At 46.8% G+C, this 11,041-nt stretch overlaps 1 long non-coding RNA gene and 1 pseudogene across 2 annotated transcripts in view; one reads left to right on the top strand and one right to left on the bottom strand.

Moving 5' to 3' along the window:
- Window positions 1–626: 626 nt before the first annotated feature.
- LOC311102508 lies at window positions 627–1,086 on the top strand. Its single transcript, XR_014610020.1, has 2 exons — window positions 627–823; window positions 912–1,086. It is a non-coding gene; the product is annotated as an uncharacterized lncRNA (long non-coding RNA).
- Window positions 1,087–7,307: 6,221 nt separating this feature from the next.
- Window positions 7,308–11,041, bottom strand: part of LOC311103001 (potassium channel subfamily K member 13-like) — a 7,406-nt pseudogene continuing 3,672 nt past the window's right edge. The window contains exons 3-5 of the transcript in view: window positions 9,818–10,085; window positions 9,225–9,542; window positions 7,308–7,333 (exon numbers count right to left, since the gene is read on the bottom strand). The product of the transcript in view is annotated as a potassium channel subfamily K member 13-like (transcript). The remainder of the gene's footprint in view (window positions 7,334–9,224; window positions 9,543–9,817; window positions 10,086–11,041) is intronic.

The raw sequence follows: 11,041 nt of genomic DNA, 5'->3' as shown, positions 1-11,041 counted from the left end.
CTCTCTCTCTCTCTCTCTCTCTCTCTCTCCCCATCTCTACTCCATCTCTCTCTGTTTCCCTTTACCTCTACTTCCATCTCTCCCAAACTTTCTCACTCGCTCACGCTCTAATTCTAGTTTGAACAAGCTTTATTGGCATGGGAGAAGGTGAAATCTACAGTGGCTTGTGAAAGTATTCACCCCCCCTTGGCATTTTTCCTATTTTGTTGCCTTACAACCTGGAATTAAAATGGATTTTTGGGGGGTTTGTATCATTTGATTTACACAACATAGCTACCACTTTGAAGATGCAAAATATTTTTAGTTGTGAAGCAAACAAGAAATAAGACAAGAAAACAGAAAACTTGAGCATGCATAACTATTCACCCCCCCAAACTCAATACTTTGTAGAGCCACCTTTTGCAGCAATTACTGCTTCAAGTCTCTTGGGGTATGTCTCTATAAGCTTGGCACATCTAGCCACTGAGATCTTTGCCCATTCTGACCAGAGTACCTTCTTCCATATGTTTGGGGAGTCTCCCACATGCCTTTTGGCGAACACAAAACGTGTTTGTTATGTGGGCAGCTTGTCTCTCCCTTTTCTGTTTCCCTTCCTCCTTGTTTTGTCCCCTCTTTTTCTGTTGTATGTGTGTTTGTCCCCTTTATGTGGGTGTGTCTGGAGTGGAGCAGGGGGCGTGCTCAGGATCTGCCTCTCCTGTGCAGCTGCGGGTTGTTTCCAGTGATTCCTGCCTACGCAGCTGCATCCTATTCTCTCATCAACCTGCACTACTTATTCCTGGGCATGGCTCTCCACCGGCGCCAGATCGTTGTTCTTACCAGAGCGGTAACTTGGCTCACCAGTAAAGTTATTTTGTCTTTGTCTTTTGCCTGGCTCTCCACTCTCCTTAACCCGTCGTTTGTTTTGTCTTCAGTTCAACATACCTCCCAACCTGCCTGCCTTCCTGCCTGTCGGTCTGCCTGCCTGCCTGCCTGCCTGCCTCAGCCTCTCCTTCCTCCGGAGCCGACTAGCCCACTCTGTTCCTTTACTTCAGTTGTTTTTGGACCAAGACAATTTGAACTTTTATTAAAATATTTTTGTTTCTTCCACTCCCTTTGTCGTGTTGGTTTCTCTGAGTGTTGGGTTGTACCATAGCCATAACAGAACGATCTGGCCATGGACCCAACAGAGAAACAGCACGGGGCAAACCAAGACAGCTTCCAACAAGCTATCCAGGCTCAAGGAACGTTGCTAGGACAGCATGACCAGTTGATTCGGACTCTTGTGGAAGATAATCATCAACTGCTGAACCAGGTGACTCAGTTAACTACACACGTCTCTAAATTGTCTGTTATCAGTTCTCCATCTCTCTCTGACCCCCAGTTTGATGCACCCCAAGTTGTTTCCTCGGACACTAGGCAGGCTTCGTTCCGTCGGGAACCCCCTGTCACGTCGCCTGAACCGTTCAATGGAGAATTGGACAAGTGCCGGGGATTTTTGCTTCAGTGTGACTTGATTTTTCGGCAGAGACCACTGTCATTTTCTACTGATTCATCTAAGGTACATTATGTTCTGGGGCTGTTAAGAGGGAAAGCTCTGGTTTGGGCTGAGGCTGTGTGTTCAGATCAAACTTTGACTGGATTGACTTTTGCTGATTTCTCTGCTAAATTGAAGACTGTTTTTGACCATCCTGACCATGTGGGTAATTCCTCCAAGATACTTTTCAATTTGAGGCAGGGTTCTAACAGTGTGGCAGAGTACTCTATTGAGTTCTGGACGTTGGCAGCGGACTCCAAGTGGAACAATGTGGCACTTCAAGGAGCATTTCTAAACGGTTTGAATGAAGCCATTAAGGATGAACTGGCTGCTCGTGATGAGCCACATGATTTACATTCTCTCGTTTCCCTGTCCATCAAGCTAGACAATCGGTTGCGGGAGAGGCGTCGGGAGAGAGGCGATGGGCCACATCTAGGAGGACGAGTTCCCCAGCCTCCAACCACTCGAGTCTCGCCTCTCCGGAGTCGGCAGCTTCTTGTTCCTGATTCCATCCCGAGCACAGAGGAGGAACCTATGCAAGTGGGTCGAGCTCGACTACCTCCAGCTGAGCGGCAACGGCGCCTCCAGGCGGGTGAGTGCCTGTACTGTGGAGACGCCACACACATTCTGGCTACATGCCCTAAGCGGCCAAAAGACAAGGCTCGCTCGTAACGGTGGGTCTACTTGCGAGCCCAGAGTTAGATCCTGAACCCATCATTCCCCGATTACAAGTACCTGTAACCTTACGTTTCCAGAGTCATTCCCTGCCACTCTCAGCTCTCATAGACTCAGGTGCAGAAGATAACTTTATTAGCCACCAGTTCGTTACACAAGCTCGTATCCCCATGGAGCCACTACCTACCCCCATCCGGGTCACAGCCCTTGATGGGCGCCTCCTCGCGGAGATAACTCATCAAACCACCCCCGTTTCCCTAGTGATTTCTGGCAATCATTGTGAAAGCATTCAGCTAAGAGTTATGTCTGGCTCAGCTACCTCCCTAATCCTTGGCTTCCCCTGGTTGGCTCTTCACAACCCACAAATTGATTGGACACGTCACACCATTTTCAGTTGGAGCACTAACTGCCATTCCGAGTGCCTGAGGTCAGCGGTTCCCCCCACTAAGTGTAACCCAACTCCTCCCTCAGCTCCTCTTGATCTGTCATCTGTCCCCAAAGAATACCATGACTTAGCGGAGGTTTTCAGTAAGGACAAGGCTCTGTCTCTACCACCACATAGGCCTTATGATTGCCCTATTGAACTGCTTCCTGGTGCTCCCTTGCCCTCTAGTCGGTTATACAATCTGTCCCGACCGGAAAGAGAGGCAATGGAGCAGTACATTGGTGATTCTCTGGTCTCGGGCATAATCCGTCCCTCGTCGTCTCCTTTGGGTGCAGGTTTCTTTTTCGTGGAGAAGAAGGACAAGTCGTTACGCCCCTGTATCGATTTCAGGGGTTTAAACAACATAACGGTTAAAAACAAGTATCCCCTTCCACTCATCAACTCAGCTTTTGAACCTCTGCATGGCGCCACAGTGTTTTCCAAGCTCGACCTCAGGAATGCTTATCACCTTGTCCGAATCCGTAAGGGAGATGAGTGGAAAACCGCTTTCAACACTCCACTGGGACATTTTGAGTATTTGGTCATGCCCTTTGGGCTTTCAAATGCCCCTGCGGTTTTCCAAGCCATGGTGAACGATGTTCTTAGGGATTTTTTGAACCGTTTTGTCTTTGTATACCTGGATGATATTCTTGTTTTTTCCAAGTCACCCGAGGAGCATGAGTCACACGTCCGTCAAGTCCTTCAACGGCTCTTGGAGAACAAGCTGTACGTCAAAGCAGAGAAGTGTGAGTTCCACAAACAGTCTACATCGTTCCTTGGATTCATAATTGAGAGCGGGCAGGTGAAGGCGGACCCCGAGAAGATCCGGGCAGTGACGGAATGGCCCACACCCACCACCCGTAAGCAACTTCAACGATTTTTGGGCTTTGCTAACTTCTACCGTAGATTCATTAAGGGTTTTAGTAGAGTGGTGGCACCCCTTACAAGACTCACATCTCCTAAAGTCCCTTTTCGGTGGTCCCCTGAGGCGGAGCAGGCGGTAGGGGTTTTGAAGGAACTGTTTTCCACCTCCCCCGTGTTGATACACCCCAATACCTCTCTGCAGTTTGTTGTGGAGGTGGACGCGTCGGACTCAGGTGTGGGTGCAGTCCTCTCCCAGCGCTCCCCCACTGACCAAAGGCTTCACCCCTGTGCTTTCTTCTCCAAGAAATTGTCACCCACAGAACGGAATTACGACGTTGGAAACCGGGAACTGCTGGCGGTCAAGCTTGCACTGGAAGAATGGCGGCACTGGCTGGATGGAGCTGAATTGCCGTTTGTGGTCTGGACTGACCACAAAAACTTGGCTTACATCCAAGCCACTAAGAGACTCAACTCACGCCAAGCCAGATGGGCCCTGTTTTTTAGTAGGTTTAACTTTATTCTTACATACAGACCGGGGTCAAGAAATGTTAAACCAGATGCTTTGTCCCGCCAGTTTGCTGACCCTTCGGAGACCAGCGAGCCTGAGGCAGTCCTGCCTTCCTCATGCGTCGTGGCGGCTGTTCAGTGGGAGATCGAGTCACTTGTGAAGACTGCACTTGCCACGGACCCGGGACCGGGTGATGGACCTCCCAACCTACTCTTTGTTCCCGAGACGGTCCGGTCTCAGGTGTTGCAGTGGATTCACACCTCCCGTTTTGCTGGTCACCCTGGGATGAGACGCACGTTGACGCTGCTTAGGAGACATTTTTGGTGGCCTTCAATGGAAACTGACGTTCGGGCTTTTGTGGCAGCCTGTTCAACCTGTGCTCGGGGCAAAGCCTCCCATCAGTCCCCTTCGGGGCTGCTGCTACCCCTCCCAGTTCCCAGCCGTCCCTGGTCCCACATTGCCATGGATTTTGTCACCGGCCTACCCAAGTCTGAAGGTAATGATACTATACTTACCATTGTGGACAGATTCTCTAAATCTGTCCACTATATAGCATTACCAAAATTACCGTCTGCCAGTGAGACAGCGGACCTCCTAGTCCAACATGTATTCCGTCCCCATGGAATACCTGTGGACATCGTATCTGATAGAGGCCCACAGTTTACTTCCCGTGTTTGGAAGGGTTTCTGCTCTGCTTTGGGTGCTTCCGTTAGTCTGTCCTCAGGGTTTCATCCCCAGACCAACGGTCAAACAGAAAGAGCCAATCAGAACCTCGAAGCAACCCTTCGGTGTGTGGCTGCTCAACATCCATCATCCTGGGCTAAACATCTGCCCTGGATAGAGTACGCCCACAACTCCCTCACCGCCTCTGCCACCGGTCTTTCACCCTTCGAGGTTACCATGGGTTATCAACCCCCTCTGTTTCCTGCTCAGGAGAAGGAATTGGCTGTTCCTTCGGTTCAGGAGAACCTCCGCCGCTGCCAGAGAGTGTGGAGCGACGCTCGGGAAGCATTGCTTCGGACCACCGACAGGAACAAGACAACAGCGGATAGGAGCAGGACTCCCGCACCTGTGTTTCATCCTGGTCAAGAGGTTTGGCTGTCATCTAAGAACGTACCTCTTCGTACCAAATCACGCAAGCTGTCTCCTCGGTACCTGGGTCCGTTTGTGGTGGAGTCCATTATTAACCCCGCTGCGGTTCGTTTGAAGTTGCCTTCAGCCATGAAGATACACCCTACCTTCCACGTCTCCCAACTGAAACCTGTGTCCTCCAGCCTTTTGTGTCCGCCGGCTGATCCACCTCCACCTGTTCGCCTCATTGACGACCATCCGGCCTACACCGTCAGTAGGCTCCTGGACTCTCGGAGGCGGGGTAGGGGTCTCCAATACCTAGTCGATTGGGAAGGTTATGGACCAGAGGAGAGGTCTTGGGTCCCTAAGCGTTTTGTGTTGGATCCTCAGCTGATCACGGACTTCCATCACGACAACCCTGACAGGCCTGGTGGGTCGCCAGGTGGCGACCATTGAGGGGGGGGTACTGTTATGTGGGCAGCTTGTCTCTCCCTTTTCTGTTTCCCTTCCTCCTTGTTTTGTCCCCTCTTTTTCTGTTGTATGTGTGTTTGTCCCCTTTATGTGGGTGTGTCTGGAGTGGAGCAGGGGGCGTGCTCAGGATCTGCCTCTCCTGTGCAGCTGCGGGTTGTTTCCAGTGATTCCTGCCTACGCAGCTGCATCCTATTCTCTCATCAACCTGCACTACTTATTCCTGGGCATGGCTCTCCACCGGCGCCAGATCGTTGTTCTTACCAGAGCGGTAACTTGGCTCACCAGTAAAGTTATTTTGTCTTTGTCTTTTGCCTGGCTCTCCACTCTCCTTAACCCGTCGTTTGTTTTGTCTTCAGTTCAACATACCTCACCTGCCTGCCTTCCTGCCTGTCGGTCTGCCTGCCTGCCTGCCTGCCTGCCTCAGCCTCTCCTTCCTCCGGAGCCGACTAGCCCACTCTGTTCCTTTACTTCAGTTGTTTTTGGACCAAGACAATTTGAACTTTTATTAAAATATTTTTGTTTCTTCCACTCCCTTTGTCGTGTTGGTTTCTCTGAGTGTTGGGTTGTACCATAGCCATAACAGTGTTTGCTTATTTTTTTCTTTAAGCAATGGCTTTTTTCTGGCCACTCTTCCATAAAGCCCAGCTCTGTGGATTGTACGGCTAAAAGTGGTCCTATGGACAGATACTCCAATCTCCGCTGTGGAGCTTTGCAGCTCCTTCAGGGTTATCTTTGGTCTCTTTGTTGCCGCTCTGATTAATGCCTTCCTTGCCTGGTCCGTGAGTTTTGGTGGGCGGCCCTCTCTTGGCAGGTTTGGTGTGGTGCCATATTCTTTCCATTTGTTAATAATGGATTTAATGGTGCTCCGTGGGATGTTCAACGTTTCTGATATTTTTTTATAACCTAACCCTGATCTGTACTTTTCCACAACTTTGTCCCTGACCTGTTTGGAGAGCTCCTTGGTCTTCATGGTGCCGCTTGCTTGGTGGTGCCCCTTGCTTAGTGGTATTGCAGACTGGGGCCTTTCAGAACAGGTGTATATACTGAGATCATGTGACACTTAGATTGCACACAGGTGGACTTTATTTAACTTTATGTGACTTCTGAAGGTAATTGGTTGCACCAGATCCTATTTAGGGGCTTCATAGCAAAGGGGGTGAATACATATACACGCACCACTTTTCCGTAATTTATTTTTTTCATTTCACTTCACCAATTTTGATTATTTTGTGTGTGTCCATTACATGAAATCCAAATAAACATCAATTTAAATTACTGGTTGTAATGCAACAAAATAGGAAAAAGGGGGGAATGAATACTTTTGTAAGGCACTGTAAATGTTGTCAAGTCAATACCCAGTGCAGTACAATATGGAAATCATGTAAATTAACAGAACAACACAGCATACGAAACACAAAAAAAAAAAAATGCCCTTTCTTTATTTTCGCACATGCGCAGTTGTACATCTCTCATAGGGCATAACTGTACCAGTGTAAGAACACAATTTATAACATATTAGTCTATATGTTAACACCCCCACTTGCTCTTATACTGTACAAGTCGTATTCAACCTAACTATCAACACATTTAGCTTACAGTTATACATCTCACAAATGTCAGTTTACATTCCAAACATATAACCCAATAATTTTTCATTTTTGAACTTCGTTACAGGTTTAGTCAAAACATCTGCAACCATGTCTGCCGTTGGACAATATGCAATACTTATTTTGCCATCACTGAGCGCAGATCGAATGAAATGATATCTGATGTCAACATGTTTACATCTCTGACGACATACTGGGTTCTTTGACAGAGCAATTGCACCTTGGTTATCTTCAAAGATTGTTACTGGTGCATATTGGCACTCACTATCCATCTGGCCCAAATTATCAAAATGATCCTTTCTGTTGCAGTTTGTTTGTTGTAAACACAGTGATCAGCTGGGTTCTGTGTAAAACCATTTTCACTAAGGTGATCATGCAACATTTTGTTCCAGTTCCTTCCTGACTGTTTCAGGCCGTACAGTGACTTGTTCAGTTTGCAGACTAGTTGCTCACCTGTATCTGACCTGACTTCAAAACCCTCTGGTTGCTCCATGTACACTTCACAGTCAATAGGAGCATGTAGATATGCTGTTTTGACATTCATCTGATGTAACTCTAAGTCATACTGAGCTGCTAGCTGCATCAAACAACGTACTGATGTCATATTTGCAGTTGGAGAAAAAGTCTCCTTATAGTCTATTCCTGCCACTTGACTATATCCCTTTGCAACATATCTTGCCTTGTATGTCTCAGTCTCATCTGAATTGTTTTTGACCACATAGACCCACCTGCCCCCCACTGCATTTTTACCCTCTGGCAGTGTGGTCAATGTGAATGTATCATTTTCCCTAAGGGAATCCATCTCCTCCTTCATAGCAGTAGCCCAAATCTCTGATTTTGGTGAAATCATTGGTTATTTGAAGGTTTGTGGTGCATTGCACATTACTCTGTAGCAGTAGTCAACACTAGGTGGTATCTGGTCATCACACTTCACTTTACACTCATAGTCTTTTAAGTACTGTGGCTTCTTCCTCTCTCTGTCTGGATAGCGTGGACTCTGACTATCTGAAGTCTCGATTTGCACATCTTGTGTCTCTTCGGAATTTTGATCTGCCATCTTGGCTTTTGGCATGGGGGATTGAAATCTCTCCCCATGAAGATCATCACTCATTTCCAAATCTGTCTGAGTTTGGCGTTCGACTACACCTTTTGTAACGAACTTGACTAATCTGTTTTTAAGAACTTTTCCAGTGTCTGGGTAGTAGACTAGGTATGCTGGACTATTTTTATCATACCCGACAAAAATACCCTTTTCACATCTTGAGTCCAACTTTTTCTTGTTCTGTCTGTATGCATAGCAAACAGATCCAAATTCTTTCATCTTTGAAAGATCAGGCTTTCTCCCAGTAAACATGTAGTGTGGAGTCTGTCCTACACGCTTATTGTAACACCTATTGTGAATCACTGCAGCAGTCATTACAGCATATGTCCACAATTTCTTTGGTAGGTTGCTCTCAAGTAGCATGCATCTTGCCATTTCAAACAGTGTTCTCCAATTTCTCTCAGCGGTCACATTTTGATGGGGTGAGTAAGGGGTTGAAGTTTCATGTCTTATGGCATTCTTACTGAGCAGTGACTGGAACTCTTTGGCTGTGTACTCTGTGCCATTATCTGACCTGACACACTTTATTTTCCCATAAGGGGCCACATCAGCAATAAACTTCTCAGTAGCTTTTACAGTATCACTTTTTGCTTTTAGGAAATACACAAAAACTGCCCCTGAATAATCATCCGTAAATGCTAGAGTATATCTGAACCCATCTTTCGCCTCTGGCTCAATAGGGCCAGCCAAATCAGTGTGCACAAGCTCAAGAGCTGCTTTTGCCTTTTCATCAGGCTCTCTGTTTCTGCTCTGAACAAATTTTCCCTGTGTGCAGATTTCACAGTTGGGGGTAGATTTGTCAATCTTACCTGTGATTTTCATTCCCTCTGTCACATTTTCTAACTTTGACACATCCTCAAAATTACAGTGGCCAAGAATTTTGTGCCATGTGTGAATATCATAGCACCCATGACATCCATCATCATTTTCATCACTTACAGTGTTAAGATAGTAAAGTCTATCGTACTCCTCGATGTCAAAAGTGGTACCGTTCTTGTGGATGAGCTTGTTACACCCCTGTCGAAAGTTGACTGAAGCTCCGTTGGCTGTCGCTGCTTTAACAGAGAAAATGTCCTGTGGAAACGACGGCACGTACAGCGCCTTCGTCAGCGTTGTTTTCACCCGACGACCCGTGTTGTCTCTCAGGTAAACCTCCGCTGCACCTCTCCTCTCCGCGACACCATTCGTTCTTGTTCCGTCAGCCAGCTCCACGGAATGTTTTTCCGGTTTGAAAGTCTCGTCAAACTCCTTAAACTTCCCGATGTCCGTGACTATATGTGACGTTGCTCCCGTATCAACCATCAGCCCTTTAAGTTCAGTCCACGAACCTGACAGTCACTTATTTTGAATGCAAATGTGTGGCCTTCAGCATCTGTTGCTTGTTTCACATTGTCTCTTCTTTTTCGTCTGCAATTTGCGTCAGTATGAGTGGAGCGCTTGCAAAAACTACACCACTGTCTCCATTCTCTGTGCTCTCCGGTAACTGTACATTCCCGGGCCTTGTGCCCTTTCTGGCCACAGTTGAAGCAGGTTATCTCGGTCCCTTTATCTCTTCCTCTTGGCCAGCTAACTTTAATGTTACTTGCCTTCATCGCGTTGTCGTCAGTGGAAATGGCGCTAAACTTCTCGGTGCTTTCATAGCTCCTCAACTTGGTTTTGAACTTGCCATAAGTTGTCGGCTCGTCACTCTGCGTTATGTGGATGGCAAACGGCTTAAATGATTCGGGCAAACCTTTCAGAATCATTGCAATCAACAGCCCGTCACTTAAAGTCTCTTCAGCATTCCTCAGTGCTGTAATAGCCGTCTCAGCACGAATGATATAATCCGTAACACTTTCGTCACTGGCTTTCTGAAGAGAAGTTAGCTCAGTGTAGAGGCTAATCACACGTGGCTTCCCTTTACCTGCATAATGTTCCCTCAATATCTTCAACGCTTTTCTCCCATCATCTGCTGCTTCTCTCATTATCAGGGAAAGACTTTTATCATCCAAAACCTGTATAAATTCGGCGTAGGCTTCTTTATTTTTCTCTCCGTCTTCTTCATCTTCATCCACGTTCAATATGGTGGCCTTTAGCCCTAGCAAACGCAAGTGTCCCAAAAACTTCGTCTCCCATAACTCGTAGTTTTTTTCATCTCCATCGAAACATAATCTATTCCATCGGCTTCCATGTTCCCTCCTGGGCCCATAACCTGTTGGTGCTGTCATCTTCAGGACAGGAATACCGTGGTAGCAGAGGATGGTTATATGTTAACATATAGACTAATATGTTGTAAATTGTGTTCTTACACTGGTACAGTTATGCCCTATGAGAGATGTACAACTGCGCATGTGCGAAAATAAAGAAAGGGCATTTTTCCCGCGTTCTGGTTGAAACACCAACGATGAACATGTGTGTTTATTCCTCCGTTAAGTAAGCCGGTATTCCTGTCCTGAAGATGACAGCACCAACAATACATATAACAAAAATGGTGGGACCAACAGCAATAATAATAGTAGTAGTGGAAATGGGATTACCATTAACAGCAACTACAACAACAATATTAATGAGAATAACAATACAGTAAAGCAATAGTAGTCGACCAATCTCAACATGACTGAGAAGACACATTACATGCTATGAAAGCCAAAACAAAACAGGATATATGATTGACATTACATTACACTTTTCTCTCTCTCTCTCTCTCTCTCTCTCTCTCTCTCTCTCTCTCTCTCTCTCTCTCTCTCTTCTCTCTCACTCTCCTCTCTCTCTCTCTCACTCTCCTCTCTCCTCTCTCTCTCTCTTCTCTTGTTCTCTCTCTCTCTCA

Source organism: Coregonus lavaretus (genome assembly GCF_964263955.1).
Source record: "Coregonus lavaretus genome assembly, chromosome: 27".
In the NCBI taxonomy this organism is placed as follows: Eukaryota; Metazoa; Chordata; class Actinopteri; order Salmoniformes; family Salmonidae; genus Coregonus; species Coregonus lavaretus.
This window is presented reverse-complemented; position numbering and strand designations above follow the sequence as displayed.